This window comes from Sminthopsis crassicaudata, chromosome 6 (genome assembly GCF_048593235.1).
Source record: "Sminthopsis crassicaudata isolate SCR6 chromosome 6, ASM4859323v1, whole genome shotgun sequence".
In the NCBI taxonomy this organism is placed as follows: domain Eukaryota; kingdom Metazoa; phylum Chordata; class Mammalia; order Dasyuromorphia; family Dasyuridae; genus Sminthopsis; species Sminthopsis crassicaudata.
In genome coordinates, this window is record NC_133622.1 from 113382581 (window position 1) to 113399377 (window position 16797).

The following is a 16797-nucleotide window of genomic DNA, read 5'->3' on the forward strand; positions in this document are numbered from 1 at the left end:
AATGGGAAAAGAGATACAAAAGATAACTAAAGAAAATCACACATTAAAAACTAGAACAGGATAACTGTGCGCTAATGATTTTGTGGGACAGCAAGAATTAATCAAACAAACTAGAAATAAGGGAAAAATGGAAGAATATGTGAAATACTTCATTTGCAAGACAGCCAACTTGGACAATAGATCCAGAAGAGACAGTTTAAAAATTATTAGCCTATCTCAAGGCCATGATGAAAAAAAATGACTACAAGAAGTCATTAAGGAAAACTGCCCTACTCAGTATTCTAGAAAAAGAGAGGGAAATAGTCATTGAAAGAAGGAGCAGGAGGAGGAGGAGATGGAGAAGGAGAAGACAACTTTAACAATAAAAAAAGAAATTAAAAGAATTAGAGAAGGCATTGAGATTGATACACATGTTACAATAATCAAAGCCTATAGCAATGCTGTATTTGATAAATCCCCAAACTGTAGCTTCTGTAATAAGAACTCACTATTTGACAAAAATTTCTGGGAAAACTGGAAAATAATATGTCAAAACTTGGCATGTACCTACATCTCACATCCTTTATCAAAATAAGGTCAAAATAGTATATGATTTGCAATGATGGACAGAGGTAGCTACACCCAGAGAAGAAGTGAATGTAAATTGTTAGCAATAATATCTGTCTGCCCAGGTTACATGTACCTTCGGAATCTAATGGTTATTGTGCAACAAGAAAATGGTATTTACACACATGTATTGTATCTAGGTTATATTGTAACACATGTAAAATGTATGGGACTGCCTGTCATGGGGGGAGGGAGGGGAGGATAATTTGGAAAAATGAATACAAGGGATAATATTATAAAAAAATATATAATAAATAAAAAAGAGAAGAAAAAAAATGGTATATGATTTGGGTTTAAAGAATGATACATAAACAAATTTTGGAAAACCAAGGGATAATTTACCTATCAGATTCCAAAGAAGTAGAGAACATTATGAAATACAAAATGGACAACTTTGATTACATTAAATTCAAAAAGTTTTGAACAAAGAAAACCAACAGAAACAAGGTTAAAAGGGAAATAGAAAGCTGGAAAAATTTACATCCAGTGTTTCTGATAAGGTGTCATTTTTAAAATATATAAAGAAATGTGTCAAATTTCTCAGAACGCAAGTCATTTCCCAAATGATAAATGGTTAAAGAATATGAATAGACAATTTTCAGATGATGAAATTAAATCCACCTATGGGTATATGATAAAATGCTCTAAAATGTAATTATTGATTAGAGAAATACAAATTAAAATTACTCTGAGAGATACCATCCTACATCCCTCAGTTTGGCTAAGATGTCAGGAAAAGATAATATATCTTGGAGGAGATATGGAAAACTGGTACAGTAATGTATTGTTGATAGAGTTGTCAAATGATCCAACCATTCTGTAGAATAATCTGGAAGAATGCCCAAAGGATTATAAAACTACATGCCCTTTTTACCCAATGGGGCCAATCTTTGGTTTATAACAAGTAATCATAAAGGAGGGAAAAACATGTGCAAAAATGTTTGTAGCACCTTTTTTTTTTTTTTTTTTTTGAGAGTGAAGAGTTGGAAAACAAGTAGATGTCTATCAATTAGGGAATGGCTGAACAAGTTGTGATATAGGAAGATAATAGAATATTAATGTTCTATAAAAAATGATGAACAAGTTGATTTTAGAAAGGCCTGGGAAGAGTTACATTAACTGATGCTGCATGAAAGAAGCAGAACCAGGAATACATTGTACATAATAACAGGAAGAATATTGCACGATCAACCATGAAAAACTTGGTTCTTTTCAATGGTTCAGTGATCTGAGGCAATCCCAATAGACCTTGGACAGAAAATGCTATCTGCATCTAGAAAAAGAAATAAGGAGAATGAATGTAAATCAATATACTCCATTAATCTGTGATAATTGATAGTGTAAAAACTATTGTTCACATCCCCCTATTTTCTCCTTTTCTTCAGCTCTGCTATATCCCCACAGAAGCAGAATTGAAGCACCCAGAACTTAAGATGATCTTTGAGTTTTTAATGGCATACTACAATTTAAGAATATAGTACCTATTGATGATGAGCCTCACCCTACATAGTTAACTACACCATTGTTTAGGAAAGTGACACAATTTGTCATTACAAGTAATCAATAATGAATCATTAATTAAGTGTTCATTATATGCTAGGTGCTTTGCTAAACTCTTAGGATACACAAAAGAGGAATCTCCTTGCCCTTAAGGAGATTACAATCTAATAGGGGAAGCAAACAAACATTTGTAAGCAAATACTTACAAAGCAAGCCCTGTGTGTGTGTGTGTGTGTGTGTGTGTGTGTGTGTGTATGTATAGGAAAATAGAAAATATTTCCTCAAAGAAATGCATAAGGATTAAAGTGGTTTGAGTAAGGTTTTTAGTAAAAAAAAAAAAAAAAAAAAAAAAAATGGTTTTTAGCTATCGGGTGCAGAGGACAGAGAGCATTGCAGGTTTGTGGGACACCCAGAGAATGTTCTTGGAGTTGAGAGAGGGATCATCTTCCTCATAGAACAGCTGGTACTATTGAGACTCAAAAGGAGATTTTGAAAGGTTAAGGGTCCAGTCTAGTGTCACGAGGTGACTCAAAAGAATTTGCAGGCTTGAACCCATCTCCAAGTCAAGGGGCAAAGTTTATTGTAATTGTAACACCTACTGAAATGGGCTAAATTCCAAAAGAATTTAGCAAAGAACCAGGAGAAAGAAGAAAAAAAAAAAAGTTAGAGAGACCAAAACTTTGTTACTTTGCTAATTTTATAGCTAATTTATACTAATTTTATTTTATTAGGTAGATTTGAGGGAACTATTGTCTCAGGAACTTGGCTGTCACTGATCAGCAGATTATCTATCTGATAGTTAGCAGTGTTTGGAGGACCTAAGAAGACTTTAGAATCATTGACAGACAGATTGTTAGAACAATAGCACTCTAAAGTAAGAGGACCTCAGGGATTACTGCCATATTTCCTCTAGAAGCTATATCCTATCGGTACCATTGGACTGAAAAATAGTGCATTATTATTGGGAAATAAGGTGTAACAAGACTTGAAAGGTAGGAAAGAGCTATATGTTTTGAAAGACATTGAATGCCAAATAGAGAATTTTGTATTTGAGGCTGGAGGCAATAGAGAGTCACTGAGGCTATCCTGAAAGCTTTTAAATACTGTAGAACATAAAAATGCTTATTTTAAAAAGATCATTTAGCACAATACAATTATTTTACAGATGAGGAAACTGAAGCTTAGAGAAATGAAGTGACGTGTGCAAAGTCCCATGACTCATACTTAGATTAGATTACTCTTAAATTAAGTGAAAATTTTCCCTACTGATTGTGAAATAAGTGGAAAATGCCACCAGACTTTTTTTTTTTAATATCATGTATCCCACTAGAAATATGTTTGTAATTTAATAAATACTTTTTATTTTTAAAATCATCCCAAAAGGATGACTTTTTAAAACTGTTTCTTAATCTGTACTTGAATTTATTCATTTATATCTTTATCATGAGTTAAATGGTACACATACATTAAATTATACAGACAACTTTCATCTAGTATTCCAAACAGGAAGTAAGTAAGTGGGCTGAGCTTAAAAAGAAAAACTTTTAACCACTTCAGAGGTCTGGGGATAGTACTTTAGACATTGAAGTTACATATATATATATATATATATATATATATCAACATAATCACATTTACCTTTAAAAAATTTTTTTCAACATTAATGCTAATTAAATTCTAGAATTAAGGTATTCATAAGGTGTCTAATGGAAAACTAAAATTTCCATCTTTTCACAGCAATTTATGTTAGATCATTTCTAGCATAGTTCAGTACTACTAGTTGGAAAAGGAATAAAATAGTAGAAAGTTCCTCTGTTTTTTGTAAGGTGCATTGGCTGAAATCACCTTTCAATGGGACTGAAGGGTATAGTCTTCTATTCTTTTAATTCCTTTTCTACAGAAGCAAAACACAGTTGACTACTCTTTTTTTTTTTTTTTTTTTTTTTTTTGTTTCTTGATGATTCTCAAAGACACCTATAGACCACTGTTCTTTTATGTTAATGATCACATTCAATCATCACCTAAGGTTTTTTCAGTTTTATCCTAAAGAGATCAAACCAGAAAGGATTTAAGCTGTAACTCAGTCTATTCTAAGTCCTCATCTTACAAAAGAGTAAATTGAAGCCAAAGAAGTATCTCTTTGGTGAATAAAGGATATCTTTACAACTCCTGTCCTTGATAATTACCTCAGATTCCAGAATACTATTTGGGGGGTTTATTTAGATGCTATGATAATTTTTGTCTTTTAATGTGAAACAAGATTTCTCAATAATATGCCTCCACCATTTTTGTTTGTCAGTCAGAAGATTTTGTGGAATTTTGAATTTCCTGAAGCTTCAATGATTTCATTCAAAGATTTCAAATTTTGCAAAATGGTTTGCAGTAACAATAATAACTAGCAAATTTTAAAACACTTTATAAATCTTAGCTATTATTGTTATTAATAAATAAAGTTGTTTTTCTATTAAAAAAAAAAAGACTGAAGTCTTTGGTTTGTAATTTGATTTCATAGATCTAGAACTGGGAAGGACCTCAGAAGTCATTCAGTGTAATTCCTTCATTTTACAGATGAGGTTACTGAGACCTGGAGACACTATGAGATTGTTTAAGGTCACATACATATTGAATTTCAGAAGTCAAGTTTCAAATAATAGAGTGAGATTCAGAAGTTTCAAATTCCAGAGCCAGAATTTTTTCCAATGCACTATTAAAAACATGACTTTAAGGTAATTTTCCTTAACATTCATATAGCATAACTCATTCAGCCATTCTCCAACTGATAGGCATCCACTGTTTTCAGTTTCTTGTAACAAAGAGGGCTACCACAAACATTTTTGCATATGTGGGTCCCTTTCCTTCTTTTAAGACAGAGCCTAATTTTTTTAAAGTATATTACTGCTAATTTAAATTGAAAACCAAAATCAATCACAAAATAATGAGAGGCAATTAAGAAGAAGAATGCCACTTCAAGGCATAAATTCAAGGATGCCAAAAAGAGTAAGGAAGGTCCAATATTTAATTTATATATATTCATAGATATTACATACACACCTTTATAGTGTGTGGGTATGCCTTATTAATATTAGACCTTTATTATTAATATTAGACCTTTATCACACACAAAAACACAACACATAGACACATATACATTTTCCTGTGTCATCCTTTCCTCATTGATTTTGTTCATGCAAAAAATATTTTAATTTTATGTAATAGAGAAATTGTCTATTTTTCTCTTTTGAAATCTCCTCTATCTCTTTTTGAGTTAACAATTCTCCTATAGACCAGTTATAAAAGTTAGCTTTAACCTGATGGAAAATGCCATCTATATCCAAAGAGAATTATGGAGACTGAATGTAGATCATAGCATAGTATTTTTACCTTTTTGTTTGTTTCTTTTAGTTTTTTTTTCTCTTTTGGTCTTATTTTTCTTACATAACCTGATAAATATGGAAATATGTTTAAAAGGATTGCACATATTTAACCTAAATAAAAGAAAGAAAGGTAGTTTTATAAATATTTTTCTAGTTTATGATGTGATTTTAAAAAATTGAATTGGGGCAGCTAGGTGGCGCAGTGGATAGAGCACCAGCCCTGAATTCAGGAGGACCCAAGTTCAAATCTGGTCTCAGACACTTAACACTTCCTAGCTGTGTGACCCTGGGCAAGTCACTTAACCCCAGCCTCAGGGGGGGGGGGAATTGAACTGAAAATCCACTTCAAATTTAATATTTTATGGTGTAAACTGCTTGACTAAATCTGATTTGTTTGTTCTTTGTGTTTTGGTTCAGCTACTTCCCCATATTTCTAGTAATTTTTTAAATTCCTTTTAAGGACCAATCAGTTTATATTCTTGGGTTTAATGAACCTTGTATTATTGGGATCAGTCTTCCACCTCCTTTCTGATGATATAGATTTTTCTGGTTTTGTTTGTTTGTTTTAATATCCAGATCTGTCATTTTAAAGTCTGTGTGTATGTTTTGGGTTGCAGGGAGGGAGTGATTCCTCTTGGAAATAATCTCCAGTAAGGCAGATCAGATTAGCAATTCCTTTGTAATCTGCAATCTTAGAGGGATGTCTGGAGAGCTAAAAGGTTAAATGCCTGGGCCATGATTAAACATAATAATTGTATCAGCTACTAAAGTAGGTCATTATTATTGACATTTTATAAAGGACCTTGAAATTTAGAAAGGACACATATACATAAATACATGCATATTCATATAGATATGAGTATAAATTTATATAGGTGTTTCATTATGAAACAATGCACATTATTTATTTGATCCTCCCAATTCTTTGACCAAGTTACTAAATATATTGTTACGCCCAATTTATATATGATAAAACTGAAGCTCATAGAGGTTAAATGATTTGTCCATGGTCACACCTCTTACAGATGGAGTTCTATTACTTTTTCAGCTATTGTACACTGCCTTTCACAGATATTACTTATTTCTGTAGCCACTGCACTCTAATCTTAGGATATTTAAATATACCTAATATAGATGTCCACCCTTTAGAAGGAATCAGTTTCTAGATGTTTGTTAATTTATTTATAGTCAATAAGCAAATGGGGCTATTCAAAAGTCCAGAGAGAGTGACTCTAAGGAACATAATTATTTAGGCAGCTGAAGTCTATTGCTTTCATTTGATTTCTAAACATCTGCAAAGCGCCGGATTGAAACATGTTCTGCATGTGCAGCCTTAAGTATTTCTGCAGTAGTCACATTCCTCATTTGAAGGTTCAGGAAATAAAGTTGCTCTCCTTTGGTTTTTAAGTTCTTGTTGCAGATTTTGGAAGCTATTTCATTCTTTCCAAAAGATGTCTACTCAAGAAGTTAAGGCATTTTCAAGAGAAAACAACAGAGCTTCTACCTGCTTATAGCTTAACAAAGAAGCCACATCATCTGACATTGAAGCGCTTGTCCTCATACTAGTTGTGATGACTGCGTTAGCACCCTGGATACCTTAGAATCAGCCGAAGTCAGGATAAGCCAGCACAGGATAGTGGGAAGGGCCATGTTCCAAGTGTATTCTTAGAAAGTATTATCCAATCGGTAATTAGCCTTTAAATACTTGGTTGTCCGACCTCAGTGCATTAATTCAGGAGTTTCAGCCCTTTACATCTCCTGCTTTCTTTTGTTTTAGAACACAGGTGGTCACCCCATCCCTGACCTCTCAGGAAGGGAGATGAAAAGCACCAAGGGGAAGTGGGGATTGCTGGCAGGTTTCTGGGCTGAAGGGTCTTATTAGAGACAAGTATGCACAAACCCATCAGCATGGGAGGTATTACACAAGCACATAGCAATAATGCACAGGCTATTAGTGATGACTCTCCCCACAGTCAGTGCAGGCTCAGTATGGTGTAACTAACATGAAGTATACATACAAATAGTGATTTAACAAACAATATAAATCAACATGGTCTTGTAAAAGATTTCCGGAAGTCCTAGAAGAAGGGTATATAAACAACAGTCACACATACACCTCCTTCAGCAGCCAAGAGATAGTCCAAAACTGATCTATTGTCCATTGCTTCACATGTCAGGGAATCCAATGATCCCCGTAAGTTTTTGAAGTCCTGCAACAGTCTTTTTATAGGTTAGAAAATTCAGTGATTCCTGCAGATTTTGAAGTCCTACAACAGTTTTATCATTTCTCAGAAAATCCAATAATTCCTGAGGGTTTTCAAATCCTACAACAATCTTTTCATATCTCAGGGATTCCAGTGGTTCCTGAGGATTTTGAAGTCTAACAATTTTTGATGTCCATGTATCAATCGCCATAACTGCCAGGCTCTTTCAGTGGTGGGCACAGTCAGCAATGGAACCACCCGATGTTTCTTGGGTCTTCTCCTTTGTTTCAAGGGTCTGCTCCATCTCTCTCTGATGGACAAGGCGAATACGGCTCATTGGCACCCATCTGATTCCTTCTCCATCTGTGGAGATACAAGCAAACCCTCTTCCCCAAGCAGTTAACCTATCTGGTCCCTTCCATTCATCACTTTCTGGGTCTCTCCACATCACCTGACAATTATCTAAAGATAGTGTTGCTGCTCACACTGGTCACTGCCCTTCTGGTAGGTTATAAAACCTGTCTGCCAGAGCCAGTGCATCTTTGTCAAAGATCAAGAAGTTAATAGTATAAAGGGCTAGATTTAGAAGTTCTTTAGGGTTACATGTGGCTTCCCCTTTCTTTTGTTTTTGGAGGAAAATCTTAATGTCTCTGTTTCTCCTCTCTATTACCTGTCCTTGAGGATTAAAAGGTATCCCAGTATTGTGTAAAATCTTATACTGTGCACAAAAGTATGCAAAATGTTTAGAAGTATATGCAGGTCCATTGTCTGTTTTTATTGCTTGTGGCACACCTAATTGCAAATGCTTGTATAAGGAATTCAGTGACTACTGGGCTGTCTCTTTTGCTGCTGGTATTGCAAAAGTGAATCCTGAAAAGGTGTCTACCAGAACATGGATAAAAGACAGATAACCAAAAGATTTATAATGGTCACATCCATTTGACAAATTTCATTAGGTCTCAAACTACAAGGGTTCTTCCCTGGAGGCAGTGTAGGAGCATGGAAAGGAAGGAAAACTGGACAGGTTTTTACTATGCTCCTAACTCCCTCTCTTGTTATTCCAAATTGTAAATGTAAAGCTCGAGAAACCTGATGACATTTAAAATGAGATTCTTGGACTTCTTGAAATAAAGGATTATTGGCCAACATAGTTAGAAGACTATCTGCCTTTTAAGTTACCATCAAAAATAGGGCCTGGAAGTCCACTATGAGAGTGGACATGCAAGATACAAATCTTACCTGGATGCTTTCTCACTTGATGTTGAAGTTCCTTAAAGAGCTACACATTTTGGAGGCTACACATTTTATTTGGGCTGTGGCAATTCTTTGTACCACACTTACTAAATAGGCCGAATCAGATATTATATTTATATCTCCTGGATAATAAGTAAGAGCTAGAATGATTGCATTCAATTCATTCTGCTGAAAAGGAGAACTGACTACTCTATAGTTAAGTCACGAGAGTATACAGTGCAAATATTATGTTTGGATGCATCTGTAAAGAGAATTGTTCCTTTAAGAGGAACTTTAGAAATCTTTTCTTCAAGAATTCATCGCCAATTATATAATAATCTAGTTATCTTTAATGGAGACCCATGTGTAAAATTTGGAGTCATGGCTAATAAAATGTGCCACTCTGGGATGGTTTCACAGCATACATTAATTTATGCATTGTATAAAAGGTGTATATCTTGTCAGGTCTTATCCCAGATAATTATACTGCTTGCTTAATGGCCTTTAATAAAATTCTAGCCCCAAGCACTGGGTAAGGAGTAAGGCTTTGTCCTGGTTATGCTGGAAGGTTCACCCACTCTATCACACTGCCTCCTTGATGAAGGATTGCTGTGGGTGCCTCTTTTGAACAAAAAACTGATATTTCCAAGGGTTTTTGAGAGACTCTTTCAACCACGGATAAAGCCAGTTCAACTTCTCTCAAAGTCTCTTGAGCTTCTTTTGTAAGCTGGCGTGGTGAGTTTAAAGCATTGTCTCCCCTTAAAATGTCATATAATAGTTGCAACTGATAGGTAGTCAAGCCTAACACTGGACACATGCATTGGATATCTCCTATTAATTTCTGAAAGTCATTTAAGGTGTTTAACTTCTCTGTTCTTAAGGAAAGTTTTTGTACTGTAAGCACCTTAGGATATACTTCATATCCTAAATATTGAAAAGGAGCATGTCTTTGAATTATTTCTCGAGCTACGTGCTAAGTACTAATTCCTTAGTGTTTCCATGATCGTTTGTAGACATGCTTCTAACATTTGTTCCTCAGGTGTACATCCCAATATATCATCCATGTAATGTAATAACATTACTTTTTGAAATGCTTTTCTTACTGGAATGAGAGCAGCAGCAACATACATTTGGCACATAGTAGGGCTGTTTTACATTCCCTGTGGCAAAATTGTCCATTCCTATCTTTTATAAGGCTCAGCTAAATTAATGCTGAGTACTGAAAAGGCAAATCTTTTCATATCCTCCTTATCTAGAAGGATAGAATAGAAACAATCCTTAATGTCTATAACCCAAAGGGGCCATTCTCTAGGCAATTGAGTAGGAGATGGAAGTCCAGGCTGAAGAGTTCCCATAATTTCCATCTATTCATTTACTTTTCTTAAATCAGTCAACATTCTCCATTTTCCAGATTTCTTTCTTACAACAAATACAGAGGAATTCCAAGGATTTAGAGAAGATTGTAAGTGTCCTTGGTCAAGTTGCTCCTGTACTATATCTAATAAGGCCTGAATTTTATCGCTAGCTAAGGACCACTGTTCTATCCACGCTGCTGTATCAGTTTTCCATTGAATAGGAACAGATGAAAGTGTTGGCAGACCTTCAACAGCAGCCCTGCCTAAAAAACCAAAGTACTCATTTTTAATCCTAATTGTTGTAAAATGTCTCTTCCCCACAGATTGATGAGGATTTTTTCAACTATAAAAGGAGTAAAAATTCCTGTTTCACCCTCACATATCCATCTCAAAGGGGTAGCACTAACTTTAGCTGCCAAACATGTAGGTGTTTTTCTTATTCTTTGGCCAGTGACTGGGCTAGTTGGCACCTCTAATGACTGTACGATCTTCACCAGTGTCCACCAGTCCTTCTAATGTTATGCCATTTATATAGATGGTGAGCATAGGTCGGTCAGCTGTCACAGCTGTTGTCCAGTATATTCCTGGATTATCACCAGGTTGCTTATTAGGAGTCTGTATCAGTAAACCTGATGCTACTACTTTCTCCTGGTTGATAAATCACACATTGTCTACCTGTATTAGTGACTGGAATATTATCTACACATTCCATAGTTTCCCACAGCAGAATATGGATGGACAGTGTTTTTTAAGTACTCTCAGGAAGTGAAATGGTCAAGCCTATTGTGCCTGGAGGCAAGGGATCCATAGGCTGGAGAGGAACAGATTTCATCTCTCCAGGGGGTATCTCAGTTGTCCCAGCTACATACAACTCTATTCTCCACAATTGTAATCCCTTTCTCCCATCAGGTTGCTTCTGGCTGATTGGTTGTGTAATTCCTTTCTCCCATCAGATGGCTTTCTGGCTGATTGGTCATGTCTGGGTACTGAACTTCTAGGCACTCTCTGGGTGTAGCATCGGCTGCCATCATGCCCCAAGTGGTTTTTGCCTGGGACCTGGGGCTGGGCCCCACATCCTATTTCCCTGAATCAGTTTATATTCTGATGCCCAATGGAAGCCTCTGTTGCATTTTGAGCATGGTTGTATTGGGTCTTGTTCTCCCACCCTGTTTAATCTCTCTGTCTCTATACCAACATTGAGCTACTTTATCACATTGAAAGCATTGACGAGTCTCTCTGGAAGTCCCTTGCCAAAAGGGACCCTCTCTTCCCATGTTTGGATCTTGGGAAGTCTGCATCATAGCCTGACTATAAAAGGTATTTGTGCCCACTGTGGCACAGCATTTTATGATCTCCTCTAAAGGAGCATCCTGCATAGTCCTAGTATAATCCTTCTGCAGACCTAATTAAATCAGCAAAGAGTTCATTTGGCCCTTGTGCTATTTTTGTGAAGGCCTCACCCTTGTCGTTTTTACTGGGGAGAAAAGTCCATGCTTTGATAGCAGCAGCAGCAATTTGCTCATATGCTGCTATGGGGTAATTATTCTGTACTATCATCATATGAGGAGTCAGGTTCTGTTTTCTCTAGTTGTTCCCAATCCTTGGGAGTCAGGCCTGAAGAGGAGTTGCCCAGGCCCTCTGCCTTGGTCATTTTCTTTGTTCTGTTCTCTGCCTCTGTTATTGCAGGATCATTGGCATTCATGCTCTTGGGAACTATTTTTGCCTCTTCTGTCCCTTTGGAAAAGAGAATTCTCTAATTTGTGGTTAGATAACACTTACAAAGAGTGAGAAGAAAATATAATACAAAATAAAGATACTAAATTAAGAGGACATATGGGTCTGGGTCAGAAAATCAGCAGTCACAACCTGAATAAGCTTGAATTGACTAATAATTGATTATATTTCTAAAGACCTTTAGTGTTTGTAAAAGCCTTCCAGAGAAGAACTAAATGAAGGCCAGCCATAACATAGAGGATGGAATATCCTCCAGATTTCCTAACATGAGTGTAATCACAAGTCTAGTCCAAAAGAAAAAAATCAAGGAAAAGAAGGAGGGAAGAGTTAAACAACTTAATCATAGTCATACAGTTATTAAGAGGCACAGTAGAAAGTGAGCTTGACCCAAAGTCATATTTGGCCTTAGACACTTAGTAGCTTATGCTATCCTGGTCAAGTCTTTCTCAGTTTTCCTCATCTGTAAATAAGGACAGCTACATACATCCCAGACTTATTGTGAATTTAAAACAAGAAGAGATTTGTTTGAGGCACATTGCATACCTTTTGATGTTGATGGCTTTTAGCAATTTTACCTGAACTCAGATTTTTCTGAAACCAGGTCTTACACTCTATCGATTATTTCACAGTGCCATATATCATTATTTAGAGTTAGAGATATTTATATAAATCTGAGATCTGTGAGGAGTTATATTGCACATAACTTGGCATTTACTGTCTCTTGGTCCATAAGCCTTGCTGACTGAGTCTGTGGCAATTAAATCCTCTGAGGTATGAAATGTTTACCCATTTGAGGTAAAAAGCTCTCAAAAACATCCACCTGATTGTAATTTCATTGAAAATAGGAACTTTGGCTCATTCATCTCAGCATGAAGCTCTATGTTTTTCACATAGGAATTACTTCATGACTGTTGGTTGAATTTTTTATTGGCTGAAAATCCACAAATGGCCAAGAAAAGATCATTTCACATGTACTAAGGCTTGCCTGAATAAGCGACATCCCATGATTTGTTTGAATATTTTATATTGAGAGAGTATTTGACTTTTCTCCCTTAATTCAGCCCTTCCCATAATCCATGTCTTCTTTGGTGTAGGTTCCCCCTCTCAAAACAGAAAATCCCTCCGTGAATGATTCAGTAAGTAAAATCACACATTTAAGATAATCTTGGTTCAATCTTGGCCTTGCAGTGTACTATCTCTATGACCTTGACAAGTCACCTGACCCCTTAAAGCTCTCCATTTCCTCTTGTATAAAAGAATGGGTTAGACTAAGTAATCTCTAAATGATGTAAAATCCTTTCTATTTCTTGATACTTGTGATCCTACAGTTTGTTCATTCTATAATTATTGTCCATTTCTTTTCATAATTCCTTCATAAAATTATTGTCCCCTTCCCACTTATTGACAAGCAGACTTCATTCTATATCACATGAGGCTCTCCATCTCATCCAAATTAATTACAACAAGAACAAATGTAAATCTCATGATTTTCTATGGTAGCTCCATTTCAAAAAACAAAATATCTTGACTTTGTAGAACTGTGACTTAAACCTACCTTCCTGAGTTTCTTAGTGGGGAGTGACTGAGAAAATCAAGATATATTCCAGTTACTTTCATTGAAGCATTTAAGTAACCTTTCTTCTTTAAATGGAAGGTAGGAAACATCAGAGATAGGATTTGAATACAGATCTTCTGACACTTGAAAGAATCTATGAACTTTTCACTTTTGCCCCATATAAAATATATCTAAAACTTGATTCTCCATCTCATTTTCTTATTTGAGATAAAGAGACCCCCGATAGCATCATGGTTAGTTTGTTAGCTCTGCAGTCAGGAGGGTCTAGTTCAAATCCCCTATGACCTTGGACAATTCGTTAAACCTTTCCATACCTCAATTTTCTCTTGTATAAAATGGTGATACTAATACTTTCTTGTTAGGATTGTTTTAAGTATTAAATAAGATATATAATAAAGATAAAGTGATTTACATTATCTTAAAGTATTATACAAATGCTAGTTATGATGATGATCAAAATTTCATAAAACAACTATTTAAATGTATAAATGTCCTGACAAAACAAGGTTTGTTCTCAGAGTTCCCTGACTCAGAACCAGCCTTTGAGACTGCAGGGAATGCCTATCATCCAGGTCATTGTCAGATAGTGCTAAAAAACAAACAAACAAACTTTGACCTCTGTTTTTCTCACAGGCATATCTGAAATTCATTATCAATAGCAACAAGTATGTTTAATATCAAGTGCTGGTCTAAATTCAGACTCTTTCTAAGCTTGTATAAATATATCTACTGTATGTTCTCTAAAAAGAATTTCCATGTGAGATCCCCTTCATTATCAGGAGTCAGGAATGTTGCTATTTATATACTTCATGTACATAATTCTAGGGCTTATGTTAACAGTGTCAGTTTGGGGCTCTCTAAATAGAGGCCTATCTAGAATTATTTAATCTCTTCAAAAATATCATTACACCTGAGTCTCTAGATCATCCTCATTGTATATCATGATATATATGTATTTATATGAATGTGCATATATGCGTATATTGCTATCCTGTTCAAAGTATCATAATTATAAAGGGAAAGGACATGAACATTATTACTATAGAATTATAACCTTTAAATATACACAATATTTGTATGGATGGATACCGTGTATAAGTGTTGCTCCATAAATGTGTACATGTGTATATCATATATAAAACACATGTGTTGTACATGTGACAGTATGTCTCTTTTGGCTGTGTTTATATGTGCATGTGTGTCTGCATAAATATCTGTGTGTCTGCATATATATATATATATATACATATATGTACATAGTAATGTTTACATTATATAATAAACACACTCAAACCTGTATATGTTTGTATGTAAATATATTTCAGACAAAATGAGATCTGTTCACATATACATATGTGAATATGTAGATCTATAAAGTTACATGCATTGTGTGTATGTTTGTGCATGTGTGTTTATACATACAAATGTAACTATTAGAATGGCTAATGGGAAGTATGGTCTTGCCAAGCTGAAAGGAGGAAATAAAGAATCATGAAAGGCAAATCTCTGAAGAAGGAAAGCTAGAATTTGGGGGGCTTTAAACAGTGGAAAAGATTTCTAGTGATGACCCATATGAAGGAAAGGGAGCTCTTCCCCTGAACCTAATAGAATCAATTAGAACCTTGTCTGGCTCAGTGACCTGCTTACGGACCTGACTGACTGACTTCCCAGCCTGGTGGATCTGGTGAATTTTGGCAGTGTTTAGTTCCTCTCTCTTTTGCATTAACGTACCAGACACCCCCATTGCTTGAATATTTCCTGCTCTCTTTAAATCTTATTTATTTGCCATCTGTACTTTTATCTTAGAATTATCTCCAAATTTAAATAAGCTGATTTTTATTGCATTCTGAGTAGATTGCTAAAAAGGAATGGACAACATGGAGATCTGGAGGAGGCCAAAAGGGAACCAATGAAGCAAATTGCCCTAGACCAAGGATTTTTATCCAATTTTATATTATGGAACCAACCCTCTGGCATGTTGGTAAAGTCTACAAACCCATTCTTGGAACAAAGGTTTTTAAACACATGCAGCAAAATATATAAGATTACAAAGTAAACAAATTATACTGAAATACAGTTAGCAAAATATTTTTAAAAGCAATTTTATGAACCCCAAGTAAAGAATCCCTGCCCCTAACTTACCTTTTTCTCTGATAACATAAAGGAAGCATGATATATATATATATAGATATATATAGATATATATCTATATATATATATATATATATATATAGAGCAGAGAGAGAGAGAGAGAGAGAGAGAGAGGGGGGGGGGATAGGTTAATATAATTTTTGTAAGTTAAAGATTTCTGATGGAAGTGGCAACTAATCAAGTATCAAGCTCACAAACCTAATTGGTTGAAGTAAAATTAGTAATATTGAAAATATTTTTTAAATATAAAAAATTCAGTTCACTCAGCTACTTATGATTAGGTATAGTTATATTCTCTTATTTTGATCAAGATTTAGAACTGAAAGGAATCAGTTAGTCTAGCCCACTTATTTTCTTGCATTAGGAAACTGAGGTGGAATGAGATTAAGAAATTTGACTAAAGTCACATAATTAGGGAATAAGGAGCAGAGGTAAGAATTCAGAGTTCCCTGAGTCAGTATTTACAGTATTCTTTTTGCATGGTATTTGTGTGCTTAGTTTCCTAAGACCACCAATAGCAAAGGCAGAGATCAATACACATAAAGTCTACTTGCTTGTCTTCTTGAATAGATCAGTACTCCACACTGATATAACGTGACATTTTGAGAACAGCTAATTATGGTGTCATATTTATGCAAACTACCAGATAGCGTTCTAGGCTCAAACTACCAAGTTCACTCAGCCAGACTTGTGCAAATCAGCCACCCACTTCAAACTGTTAATATCCAATGAGAGATTGAGGAGTCACTCAAAGCTGGAGTTGCCAAACTCAATAGTTTTGTCCGTACATCGCCATCATCACTATTGCCCCCTGCCAAGTATGTTAGGGATCATTAATAAATAACTTGATTCATCACCACTAACTCCCAGTTCAAGAGCTGCTATCTCTACCACCTTAGAAGTTCTCTTTTTATATTCATCATATAAGAAAAAACACAAAATTTTTTGCAAATAAAATATTATCTTAAGAGAATTGTCACTGGGAAACCTATATATTTAAGCTCTTTCCTGACATCTCTCCCAATATCAACAAAATATGGTTCTTAGGAATTCCCATCCTCAGT

At 35.2% G+C, this 16797-nt stretch overlaps 1 protein-coding gene across 8 annotated transcripts in view; it reads left to right on the top strand.

The window, feature by feature from the left end:
• The window catches only part of CAMK2D (calcium/calmodulin dependent protein kinase II delta), a 345760-nt gene that overhangs the window by 210495 nt on the left and 118468 nt on the right, over nt 1–16797 (top strand). The gene's annotated exons all lie outside the window — the stretch shown is intronic.